The following is a 13381-nucleotide window of genomic DNA, read 5'->3' on the forward strand; positions in this document are numbered from 1 at the left end:
AAATGGTCTCGTCTTGGTCCAAAACAACCTCGTCTTATCGATATGGTGTTCATGTATTGCCAGAGAAATGGCAAAAATATGTAGCTAGCAAGGGCCGATGCTTTGAATAAACTATTTCATATATATGTCTTTAGATTTTTTTTGTCTTTAACTGAAGTAAAGTAATTCATAAATTAGTTCAGGACCTAGTAAATGACATACTATTTTCGCCTTTAGTTGGGATTGAACATATGTTGCTCACAAGAATAATAAGATATTAGCATTAAGGTGAAAAATTATTTTCTTTGGTAAAAGCATGTTAAACGCAAAAATAAGATGAATAATAACAATTTTTAATACAAAAAATTGTAAACGAAAATATTTGAAAACCTAAAAAAAAACTGGAAACGTTGATAGGGCAACAGATCAATATTTTGGACTTGAAATCTTGATCACTTTTAGTTTAATATATGATTAAAATTTGTGGTGAAATATTTAAATATTAAATAAAGTTTTTTCATTCTAAAATTGTGTAGATTAAGAAATCTCAGCAAAACTAGGAATGAATTCTTTTTTGAAGGCGGAAAAATCAAATTAAGTGAAGGGACATAAATTTATCGTCCTTTTATAATTTATTTTGAGTAATATCATATTTATAGTTTATTTTTGAGTTCTTTCTTCTATTAAATTAAATAATTCATTCATATATTTAAATAAATATGTAAAGTGCATGAAGTGCGAGAAGTGCTTGAAGTGGTGCAACATTTTTTAAGAGTTATCGGAAGTGCGGTGGAAGTGTTAAGGCTTCTCCATACAAATTAAACAAATATCAGAAGTGGTGTACAATTTTTATCCCAATATCTCCCCTTTTGGAATTTGTTTTAATTTGTGTCTTTTATCTACCACATTTTGTTATTATTTTATATTTTACGACAAATTTTATAAATGTAACACTGAGAAAAAAAGAGGGTGCCATTAACTTTTTTTCTCATAACTTTAACACTTTTAAGTGTTAAAATATATCAACATTTTTTAATGTTAATTTTACACCTTTTTAAGGGTAAAATTAACATTAAAAAGAGTAACTTTAACCCCTAATACACCTAAAAAGCATAATATTTACACCGATTTTGGATAAATACTGCAGGGTAAAATTAACATCCCCGGAATGTTATTTTAACATTTTCGGATTTCTCTCACTCAGTCAGTGAAGAGGAAGTAGAGCACCTTGAAATTGGGGAAACTTTGATTTTTAAAACTAAACCTACCGACCGTTTTTTTGCTCGTTTTTTCTAGCTTGCTCGATCAAATCACAGACCACGTTAGGTAGTATACTCAACAATTTCTTCTTAGAATATGTGTTAATTTAAATATGTGTTATTTTTAAAAAGTTTTTAAACCCGTCAATTTGACCGGTTATGATAGATTTAGTGTTAAATCTACACGGTCATTTAAAAAATAATCAAATATGGATCAATATTTTCATTTTTGTTAACTAGTTAGTGACTCAGTTCCATTTCCATAGGAGAGAAGAAAATCTATTTTAGAGGTACAAGAGTTCCCCTTATTATTTATTTTGAATGGTTTTTATCTCTTAAAAAATTTCATTTTGTAGAGCGTGTGGCCCGTTCGACAATTGTTAATCCAGTCGACGGACAAACCCACCAATACTAATCCTTCATTTCTATGATTCACCCAACTCATCAGCCCTAGGTGGGTGCTGAAGGTTGCTGGGGCTTTTGTTCGAGTCAGTTGTGCCTGTACTTCAATGAGTGAGCATCAGTCACCTTGGACAGTTTACTCCGAGCAAGTTGAAACATATGTGACACCTTCAGTTATCCATTTTCCCTTTATAAGTTAATAATATTATTTAAGTAAGCCAAGGTTTACAATTTAATATTAGAGATGGTAATGTGCAGATCTATAAGTAATAAACCCATGTCTCAGATTTCTCGATATTTGCATCATGTGAGAAGGTAATGTGATGTCTGTGAGTTATCGAATAATTTACATTGAGAAATTCTATGAATACACATGATACTTGGCAGGAAGGCGCATTGGCAAATGTGAGAAGTTTATTGAATGACACCGAGAGGGAATAACATGAGTGTAATAAATGTATACTTGGGATGATTGCATATATCTTCATCTGATGTATCATCCTTGAATCCTTCAGCAGGAAAATGTGTAAAGTGTAGAGTGGAATGTGAAGAAATATCCAAGGAATATTTTATACATAATTGGATATTGTAAATTGGACTCTCGAAAATTTTCCTTTGTAAACTCGGTGATGTTGGAAGAGGTGTATAAAATAACCTTAGAAGATCGTACACCAAAGCTTATTTTACCGAATTGTATGATCTAAAATGTATGAAGTTTATTAGATGAACGATAAAACAAGTTGCATGTTTTGAATGGGAGGATTGTATTAGGGAAAGTTCCTTTTCTCCTGAGAAGAATCTCCATCATTGAAGTAGGAGTTTCCTGAGAATATACAAGAAATGTATGGTTTAGTCCTTACCTTCCAACATTATATATTCTATCTGTAATTTACTATATTGCTGCAAGATTCCAATCTTGTTTTCACTTATACAAACTTCATAAATTTAAAAAAACAATACACAATAAAGCAAAGAAAGTTCACATGTCTTAGACCACCTTAAACGAATGGGGAAACTTTTGATGTGTAGGTTTGATGAAGTATAACAATTAATTAGGTTACTGAAGAAATGACAAATTGAGCTCTTTTTTCTGTTATTAGCTAAACATGCTATCTTATTGATTTACAAAGCACGTCATATTATTTATCTAAATGAATATCATGAATAATTTGAATTTTCTTCTAATGTTTTGTAGAACTTTTTCTTGAATTTTCCTACAGAAAAAAAGGAAAACTAGTATGAATAATAATTTTATAGGTCGAACTTAAGAAAGAATTCATTATTAGTCAGAATTGGTAGAAATCCGGAATCTCCAGGATTTGTGAACAGTGATTTCCTTTGAAAAAATACTACGTAGGGTAATGTCCTAGTCAAACTTACGGCTTAAGCTGAGAGACGGCTTAGTAGGAAACTGATGGGAATGTAGTCTAATCATTATTTTGATCATAATTGCGTTAAGCTGTCTTTCGGCTTAAGCCAACGATCTCTACAGAACATAACACTACTGTTGCATTTTAGTAAAATTTCCTAAGCTATTTGTCATTAAAAATGATCTTTCCGATTACGCATTAAAATGAAATTTAAGGTATACTATAAGCATTTTACTTAGGACAGATTTTTTTTACACTCACTAGCGCTAATACTAATCACAGAAAACTATCTATTCTAGTTCTCGGCCAATAAATTAATCCATGTCTTTATTACTCATACACAGAGAAAAATTTTGAGTTAGAAAAAATTAAGAAACGTGGTTTTGAATCAAGAGTACAAGAATTTCAAACTATTTTCCCCTATAATTGAGATATTTTGCGCTTGAATTTCTCTAAAAGAGTATGATAGTTTAAAAAATAGAATAAATTATGCTTAATAATAGGAGAACAGTGGGTTTGATTTTAGAGAATCGTAGTTTTGAACACTGATAGAGCATACAGAAGTTTTAAAGTTAGAAGGTCATGGTTTTGATTTTAGAGTATAGAGGTTTCGAGTTAAGACTATTTTGGTTTTGATCTTAGCGAAATCATCGTTTCGAAATAAGAGTATAGTGGTTTTGAATTCTATTATACTATTATGGTCTTGATTTTAGAGTATTATGGTTTTGATTTTAGAAACTTATGGGTTTGATTTAAGAGTATCGTGGCTTTGATTTTAGAGTATCGTGGTTTCGATTTTAGAGCATTGTGGTTTTGATTTTAGAAACTTATGGTTTTGATTTTAGAAACTTTTGGTTTTGATTTTAGAGTATGATGGTTTTGATTTTAGAGTATCATGGTTTTGATTTTAGAGTATCGTGGTTTTGATTTTAGAGCATTGTGGTTTTGATTTTAGAAACTTATGGTTTTGTTTTTAGAAACTTATGGGTTTGATTTTAGAAACTTATGGTTTTGATTTTAGAAACTTATGGGTTTGATTTTAGAAACTTTTGGGTTTGATTTTAGAAACTTATGGGTTTGATTTTAGAGTCTCATGGTTTTGATTTTAGAGTATCAGGGTTTTGATTTTAGAGTCTCATGGTTTTGATTTTAGAGTATCGTGGTTTTGATTTTAGAGCATTGTGGTTTTGATTTTAGAAACTTATGGTTTTGTTTTTAGAAACTTATGGGTTTGATTTTAGAAACTTATGGGTTTGATTTTAGAGTATTACGGTTTTGATTTTAGAGTCTCATGGTTTTGATTTTAGAGTATCGTGGTTTTGATTTTAGAAACTTATGGTTTTGATTTTAGAAACTTATGGGTTTGATTTTAGAAACTTATGGGTTTGATTTTAGAGTCTCATGGTTTTGATTTTAGAGTATCAGGGTTTTGATTTTAGAGTCTCATGGTTTTGATTTTAGAGTATCGTGGTTTTGATTTTAGAGCATTGTGGTTTTGATTTTAGAAACTTATGGGTTTGATTTTAGAAACTTATGGGTTTGATTTTAGAGTCTCATGGTTTTGATTTTAGAGTATCAGGGTTTTGATTTTAGAGTCTCATGGTTTTGATTTTAGAGCATTGTGGTTTTGATTTTAGAAAATAATGGTTTTGATTTTAGAAACTTATGGGTTTGATTTTAAAAACTTATGGGTTTGATTTTAGAAACTTATGGGTTTGATTTTAGAAACTTATGGTTTTGATTCTAGAGTATTATGGTTTTGATTTTAGAGTATCATGGTTTTGATTTTAGAGTCTCATGGTTTTGATTTTAGAGTATCATGGTTTTGATTCTAGAGTCCCATGGTTTTGATTTTAGAGTATTATGGTTTTGATTTTAGAAAATAATGGTTTTGATTTTAGAAACTTATGGGTTTGATTTTAAAAACTTATGGGTTTGATTTTAGAAACTTATGGGTTTGATTTTAGAAACTTATGGTTTTGATTTTAGAGTATCAGGGTTTTGATTTTAGAGTCCCATGGTTTTGATTTTAGAGTATCGTGGTTTTTTTTTTTTAAAAACTTATTGTTTTGACTTTAGAAACTTAAGGGTTTGTTTTTAGAAGCTTATGGGTTTGATTTTAGAAACTCATGGTTTTGATTTTAAAATATTATGGTTTTGATTTTAGAGTATCATGGTTTGATTTTAGAGTCTCATGGTTTTGATTTTAGAGTATTATGGTTTTGATTTTAGAGTATCAGGGTTTTGATTTTAGAAAAACCATAATACTCTAAAATCAAAACCATAAGTTTCTAGAATCACACCCATAAGTTTCTAAAATCAAACCCATAAGTTTCTAAAATCAAACCCATAAGTTTCTAAAATCAACACCATAAGTTTCTAAAATCAAAACCATAAGTTTCTAAAATCAAAACCACAATGCTCTAAAATCAAAACCACGATACTCTAAAATCAAAACCACGATACTCTATAATCAAAACCATGATACTCTAAAATCAAAACCATAATACTCTAAAATCAAAACCATGAGTTTCTAAAATCAAAACCATGATACTCTAAAATCAAAACCATAAGTTTCTAAAATCAAAACCGCGATACTCTAAAATAAAAACCATGAGACTCTAAAATCAAGACCGTAATACTCTAAAATTAAACCCATAAGTTTCTAAAATCAAACCCATAAGTTTCTAAAATCAAACCCATAAGTTTCTAAAATCAAACCCATAAGTTTCTAAAAACAAAACCATAAGTTTCTAAAATCAAAACCACAATGCTCTAAAATCAAAACCGCGATACTCTAAAATCAAAACCATAATACTCTAAAATCAAAACCATGAGTTTCTAAAATCAAAACCATGATACTCTAAAATCAAAACCATAAGTTTCTAAAATCAAAACCACAATACTCTAAAATCAAAACCATGATACTCTAAAATCAAAACCACGATACTCTATAATCAAAACCATGATACTCTAAAATCAAAACCATAATACTCTAAAATCAAAACCATGAGTTTCTAAAATCAAAACCATGATACTCTAAAATCAAAACCATAAGTTTCTAAAATCAAAACCGCGATACTCTAAAATAAAAACCATGATACTCTAAAATCAAAACCATGAGTTTCTAAAATCAAAACCATGATAGTCTAAAATCAAAACCATGAGACTCTAAAATCAAAACCATGATACTCTAAAATCAAAACCACAATACTCTAAAATCAAAATCACAATACTCTAAAATCAAAACCATGATACTCTAAAATCAAAACCACGATACTCTAAAATCAAAACCATGATACTCTAAAATCAAAACCATAATACTCTAAAATCAAAACCATGAGTTTCTAAAATCAAAATCATGATACTCTAAAATCAAAACCATAAGTTTCTAAAATCAAAACCACTATACTCTAAATTCAAAACCATGATACTCTAAAATCAAAACCATAAGTTTCTAAAATCAAAACCACAATGCTCTAAAATCAAAACCGCGATACTCTAAAATCAAAACCATAATACTCTAAAATCAAAACCATGAGTTTCTAAAATCAAAACCATGATACTCTAAAATCAAAACCATAAGTTTCTAAAATCAAAACCACAATACTCTAAAATCAAAACCATGATACTCTAAAATCAAAACCACGATACTCTAAAATCAAAACCATGATACTCTAAAATCAAAACCATAATACTCTAAAATCAAAACCATAAGTTTCTAAAATCAAAACCGCGATACTCTAAAATCAAAACCATGATACTCTAAAATCAAAACCATGAGTTTCTAAAATCAAAACCATGATAGTCTAAAATCAAAACCATGAGACTCTAAAATCAAAACCATGATACTCTAAAATCAAAACCACAATACTCTAAAATCAAAATCACAATACTCTAAAATCAAAACCATGATACTCTAAAATCAAAACCACGATACTCTAAAATCAAAACCATGATACTCTAAAATCAAAACCATAATACTCTAAAATCAAAACCATGAGTTTCTAAAATCAAAATCATGATACTCTAAAATCAAAACCATAAGTTTCTAAAATCAAAACCACTATACTCTAAATTCAAAACCATGATACTCTAAAATCAAAACCATAAGTTTCTAAAATCAAAACCACAATGCTCTAAAATCAAAACCGCGATACTCTAAAATCAAAACCATAATACTCTAAAATCAAAACCATGAGTTTCTAAAATCAAAACCATGATACTCTAAAATCAAAACCATAAGTTTCTAAAATCAAAACCACAATACTCTAAAATCAAAACCATGATACTCTAAAATCAAAACCACGATACTCTAAAATCAAAACCATGATACTCTAAAATCAAAACCATAATACTCTAAAATCAAAACCATAAGTTTCTAAAATCAAAACCGCGATACTCTAAAATCAAAACCATGATACTCTAAAATCAAAACCATGAGTTTCTAAAATCAAAACCATGATAGTCTAAAATCAAAACCATGATACTCTAAAATCAAAACCATGATACTCTAAAATCAAAACCACAATACTCTAAAATCAAAATCACAATACTCTAAAATCAAAACCATGATACTCTAAAATCAAAACCACGATACTCTAAAATCAAAACCATGATACTCTAAAATCAAAACCATAATACTCTAAAATCAAAACCATGAGTTTCTAAAATCAAAATCATGATACTCTAAAATCAAAACCATAAGTTTCTAAAATCAAAACCACTATACTCTAAATTCAAAACCATGATACTCTAAAATCAAAACCATAAGTTTCTAAAATCAAAACCACAATACTCTAAAATCAAAACCATAATACTCTAAAATCAAAACCATGAGTTTCTAAAATCAAAACCATGAGTTTCTAAAATCAAAACCATGATACTCTAAAATCAAAACCATGATACTCTAAAATCAAAACCACAATACTCTAAAATCAAAACCACAATACTCTAAAATCAAAACCATAATACTCTAAAATCAAAACCATGATACTCTAAAATCAAAACCATAAGTTTCTAAAATCAAAACCATGAGTTTCTAAAATCAAAACCATAAGTTTCTAAAATCAAAACCACAATACTCTGAAATCAAAACCACAATGCTCTAAAATCAAAACTATAATACTCTAAAATCAAAACCACGATACTCTAAAATCAAAACCACAATACTCTAAAATCAAAACCATAATACTCTAAAATCAAAACCATGATACTCTAAAATCAAAACCATAATACTCTAAAATCAAAACCATGAGTTTCTAAAATCAAAACCACAATACTCTAAAATCAAAACCACAATACTCTAAAATTAAAACCATAAGTTTCTAAAATCAAAACCATAATACTCTAAAATCAAAACCATGATACTCTAAAATCAAAACCATGAGTTTCTAAAATCAAAACCACTATACTCTAAAATCAAAACCACGATACTCTAAAATCAAAACCATGATACTCTAAAATCAAAACCATAATACTCTAAAATCAAAACCATGAGTTTCTAAAATCAAAATCATGATACTCTAAAATCAAAACCATAAGTTTCTAAAATCAAAACCACAATACTCTAAAATTAAAACCACAGTACTCTAAAATCAAAACCATGATACTCTAAAATCAAAACCATGAGTTTCTAAAATCTAAACCATGAGTTTCTAAAATCAAAACCATGATACTCTAAAATCAAAACCACAATACTCTAAAATCAAAACCACAATACTCTAAAATCCAAACCATAATACTCTAAAATCAAAACCATGATACTCTAAAATCAAAACCATAATACTCTAAAATCAAAACCATGAGTTTCTAAAATCAAAACCACAATACTTTAAAATCAAAACCACAATGCTCTAAAATCAAAACCACAATACTCTGAAATCAAAACCACAATGCTGTAGAATCATCACCACAATAGTCTAAAATCAAATCCCCAATACTCTAAAAGAATTCAAAACCACAATAGACCAACATCAAAACCAAAGTACTCTAAAAGCAAGACAATAATATTCTAAAATCAAAACCATATTAGTCTTAAATATTTCAGATTAAGCAACATACTTCAGTGGAGATGAATTCCGATTGGAAAAGTTTATATAAAAATATCGAAATAAGACAGACTATGAGAGGTTCTAAGCCTTGATACTCTAAAATCAAAACCATTATACTCTTAAATATTTCAGATTAAGCAACATACTTCAGTGGAGGTAAATTCCGATTGGCAAAGTTCATATAGAAAATTGAAATGAAAGATGCATATGAGAGTTGGAAGTGAATACGCGCGCATCATATGCATCACGTGGAAAAAGGTAAAGAATGAAATATATAACATTCACAAAAAAACCCTCAAATTGCCTTGATTCAAAAACTCAGAATAATCTACTTTCAGAACCAGCAATACTCGACAATCAACACAGCAAACACTCCAAAATCAAAACCATGGTACTCTAAAATCAAAACCATGGTACTCTAAAATCAAAACCATGGTACTCTAAAATCAAAACCATGGTACCCTAAAATCAAAACCATGGTACTCTAAAATCAAAACCATGATACTCTAAAATCAAAACCACAATACTCTAAAATCAAAACCATGGTACTCTAAAATCAAAACCACGATACTCTAAAATCAAAACCATAAGTTTCTAAAATCAAAACCACAATACTCTAAAATTAAAACCATAAGTTTCTAAAATCAAACCCATAAATTTTTTAAAATCAAACCCATAAGTTTCTAAAATCAAAACCATAAGTTTCTAAAATCAAAACCACAATACTCTAAAATCAAAACCACGATACTCTAAAATCAAAACCATGAGACTCTAAAATCAAAACCATGATACTCTAAAATCAAAACCATAATACTCTAAAATCAAAACCATAAGTTTCTAAAATCAAAACCATAAGTTTCTAAAATCAAAACCATAAGTTTCTAAAATCAAACCCATAAGTTTCTAAAATCAAACCCATAAGTTTCTAAAATCAAAACCATAAGTTTCTAAAATCAAAACCATAAGTTTCTAAAATCAAAACCATGATTCTCTAAAATCAAAACCATGATACTCTAAAATCAAAACCACAATACTCTAAAATCAAAACCATAAGTTTCTAAAATCAAAACTATGATACTCTAAAATTAAAACCATAAGTTTGTAAAATCAAAACCACAATGCTCTAAAATCAAAACCACAATGCTCTAAAATCAAAACCACAATACTCTAAAATCAAAACCATTTTTGCTACAAATTCAAAACTATTTTTCTCTAAATTTAAGAGTAAAAAAGTCTAAATTCAAAGCTACTGAATTTCAAAACCATCGTACTCTAAAATTTAAGAAAATGCTCTTATAGAAATTTTTTCTTAATTTAAGCGAAATTTAAGAAAAAAATTGCTTGGAGCAAAATCGAACCCTTAGTTAGAGTATTTTTTTCTTGAATTTAGAGGGTAATTTTTCTCTGTGTACAACAATTTGGAGCTTGGTGGCTCCTTCCTCAGGTATGCAAAGTAATGGGTGGGAAACAGGGTCTGGACACAAAATTACTACGTATATATACACCACTGGACGACAATTGCATGCTGATGGTCAAACTGCGACTGACTATTCCCATGACCATGACGAACCATGTCACATTCTGACCATCAGCATGCAATTGTCGTCCAGTGGTGTATATATACGTAGTAATTTTGTGTCCAGACCCTGTTTCCCACCCATTACTTTGCATACCTGAGGAAGGAGCCAACAAGCTTCGAAACGTTGTTTGAGTAATAAAGGAAGAGAAGGATCCAGATCAAAATCCGTGTTTTTTATCTAAATTCATCTACTAACCGAGCATCAAATAATAAATGATTTAAGTAATTTATGAATTTTTATATGAATGACAAACGACGGTTTTTGTCCTTCCAAAGATGGCCTAATGCGGTCCAGTACATTTTGTTCTTCCGCTATAAACAAAACAGCATAAGAAAGTTATTAAAGATATTCTAGGACTGTTTAATGTTCAATAGGTTGATTTTGGAAAGAAATATAAAATAACCTTTATTTTCCAATTAGGTTCAAGCCTTAAGGTAGCCTGAATTAGGACACCAAAAGGGAGCTTTTTCTCTCGATAATTTTGAAATACAAATAAACCACCAAGCTTCTTCAAAATATAACATATTTAAAGTGCTCAAATATGTTTTTGAAAAAAAAAAATAGAAAATTGGTGGAGTAATGAGTAGGGTAAATTTTTCGCTACTCCAAATGGAAGCGTCATTGTTTTCATGATAAATACAGTATTAATTATTACATTTATATATTTTCTATACCACAGTTTCACTATTTAGTTAATTTTGTTCCAAATAAAGCAAAAATCTATTAATATTCACAAATTTTAATTTGTTAATTTCTCAGAAAAATTAAAAGTGTACCTTTTCACCATCGAATTTTTCATCAACAATGTTTTCCAATAAAAAACACAATAAGCTGACTGTTGTTTATTCGTTTTGTTTAACATTTATGTCATATATCTGGCTAATTTTAGTTAAATTAAGTGCTAATTTTTATTGTTAACGGTACGTCATGTTTTCAAATGAAATAATTACCTATTCCGTGAATAAAAAGGGTTTTTCTGAAGTGTCTGCAAATGCTTCAATAGGAAACCCTGGAAATATGATTTTTGTTTGGAGAGATTTTTTTATTGTTTTAGATGGGAAAGGAGAAAAGGCCAGGAATAAGAACTAATCCTGCACTCAGGAGGAGCACCTCAACAAGGTTTTGAAAGCCTTTCGTCGCGGTTTCAATTACACTGCTTGTCTTCAATTAGAAACTTTCCCTTATCTCCATTTGGATTAATTTGTTTCCAATAGAAGCATTTTAACCTTGCGTATCTTTTTTGTATTTAAGAAGTTTTCAAATTATATCTAAGGAATTTTCACTAAACAGTAACATTCTAGAAGAGTCAAGGAGCAAATTTATGTAATTCTCTTCAGAAAAAAATATGAACTTAATTGTGTTGAATTTTCTGTCAAATTTAAAGCGTCTGGAAATGGTTTTGAATTAGGACATTTACCCTAGTTTAATGGACTGGAGCGCCTTGTTGCTCCGGACCCTAAAGGCCTAAATAGACCCAGGCTGATCCTCGAGAGTATTTAGTTTTTGAAATTCGAAAATAAAGGATTAGGTAAAGGAAATTTATGCAAATTGCCTCTAACTGATGATCCTAAAGCCCTAAGTAAATGACAGTTTGGAATAAGTCTTTATTGTTAAATTTTACAGGCTAAATATTCTCGAGGATCAGCCTGAGTCTATTTGGGCCTTAACTGACGAGAAATATGCTGCTTGTATTATTTATTTAAGGAAAACAATTCTAAAATAATTTTATTTTAATGGGTCTATTTAATTAAATTTACAAAATCCGAAGAAAATAGTGAAATCGGAACTCTTTTTCATGGTTTTTCAAAAAATGTATTTTTTGGGCAAAATTTTGATTTTAATTTGCTGTAATAAATAGAGGAACATATTTACAACAATTTTTTAGTGCAAATGGAGGATAATTTCATTCTAGAGAGAATAAGCCCGAATTTACTAAATGTTCTGCTATGTATTTCAGGACAAAATTGTCCTTCCGTTTAGCATCGGTTGGTAAGGTGGTTTAACCCTTTAAGGACGATTGGAACACAGGTGTCCCAGAAAGAAAAAAAAATTTTCCTGAAGTTGTTTTTTTCTTAAGTTTATACGTAATTGCAAAGTAGAAGGTTGAAGGAATCTAGGATATTTTTTGCAAGTCTCCATCTATTTACTATATGATATATATTTAAGCTCAAAAATGACGAATTTTTAAATTGTCATATTAAAATTAATTTTAAATTTTTTATACTTCCAGTTTTTCTTAAGCAAAGCCCTTTTGCAAATAAAAACTACAATATTCAAACATAATATTTTTCGTTAGAGTGAAAATTATCAGTCATTGGTATCGTCAGAAAAATTACTTAAATTTTTGGGCTATTTTTGTCCCTATCGTTCATAGAGGCAAAAAATACACTGAATATGACTCTACTTTTCGATGTTTAGATTTGAGACGTTTTACAAGTTTTGTTTATCGCTTTAATTTTTATTGCTGATTTTCGGTTAGCGAAAACTGTCTCGTCGTTAAAGGGTTAAATATGATTCAATAGAAAATTTTAAAGGTTTTAGATCTTAAGTTTAAATAATCTCCAAGAGTTCTGTTGAATGTCCGCTCCCTCAAACCGAAACTTTTGCGCACCTATTGCTTCAGAACTTTTTCTCAGATGTATTCGTTTCGTAAGTAGAGAGAGACTATAGGCTGTTACTGCAACCGAAATCATGTTTAAATGATGGTGCATGAATTTTGATTTGACAAGGGATAATTT

This window comes from Phlebotomus papatasi, chromosome 3 (assembly GCF_024763615.1).
Source record: "Phlebotomus papatasi isolate M1 chromosome 3, Ppap_2.1, whole genome shotgun sequence".
NCBI classification, from domain to species: Eukaryota; Metazoa; Arthropoda; class Insecta; order Diptera; family Psychodidae; genus Phlebotomus; species Phlebotomus papatasi.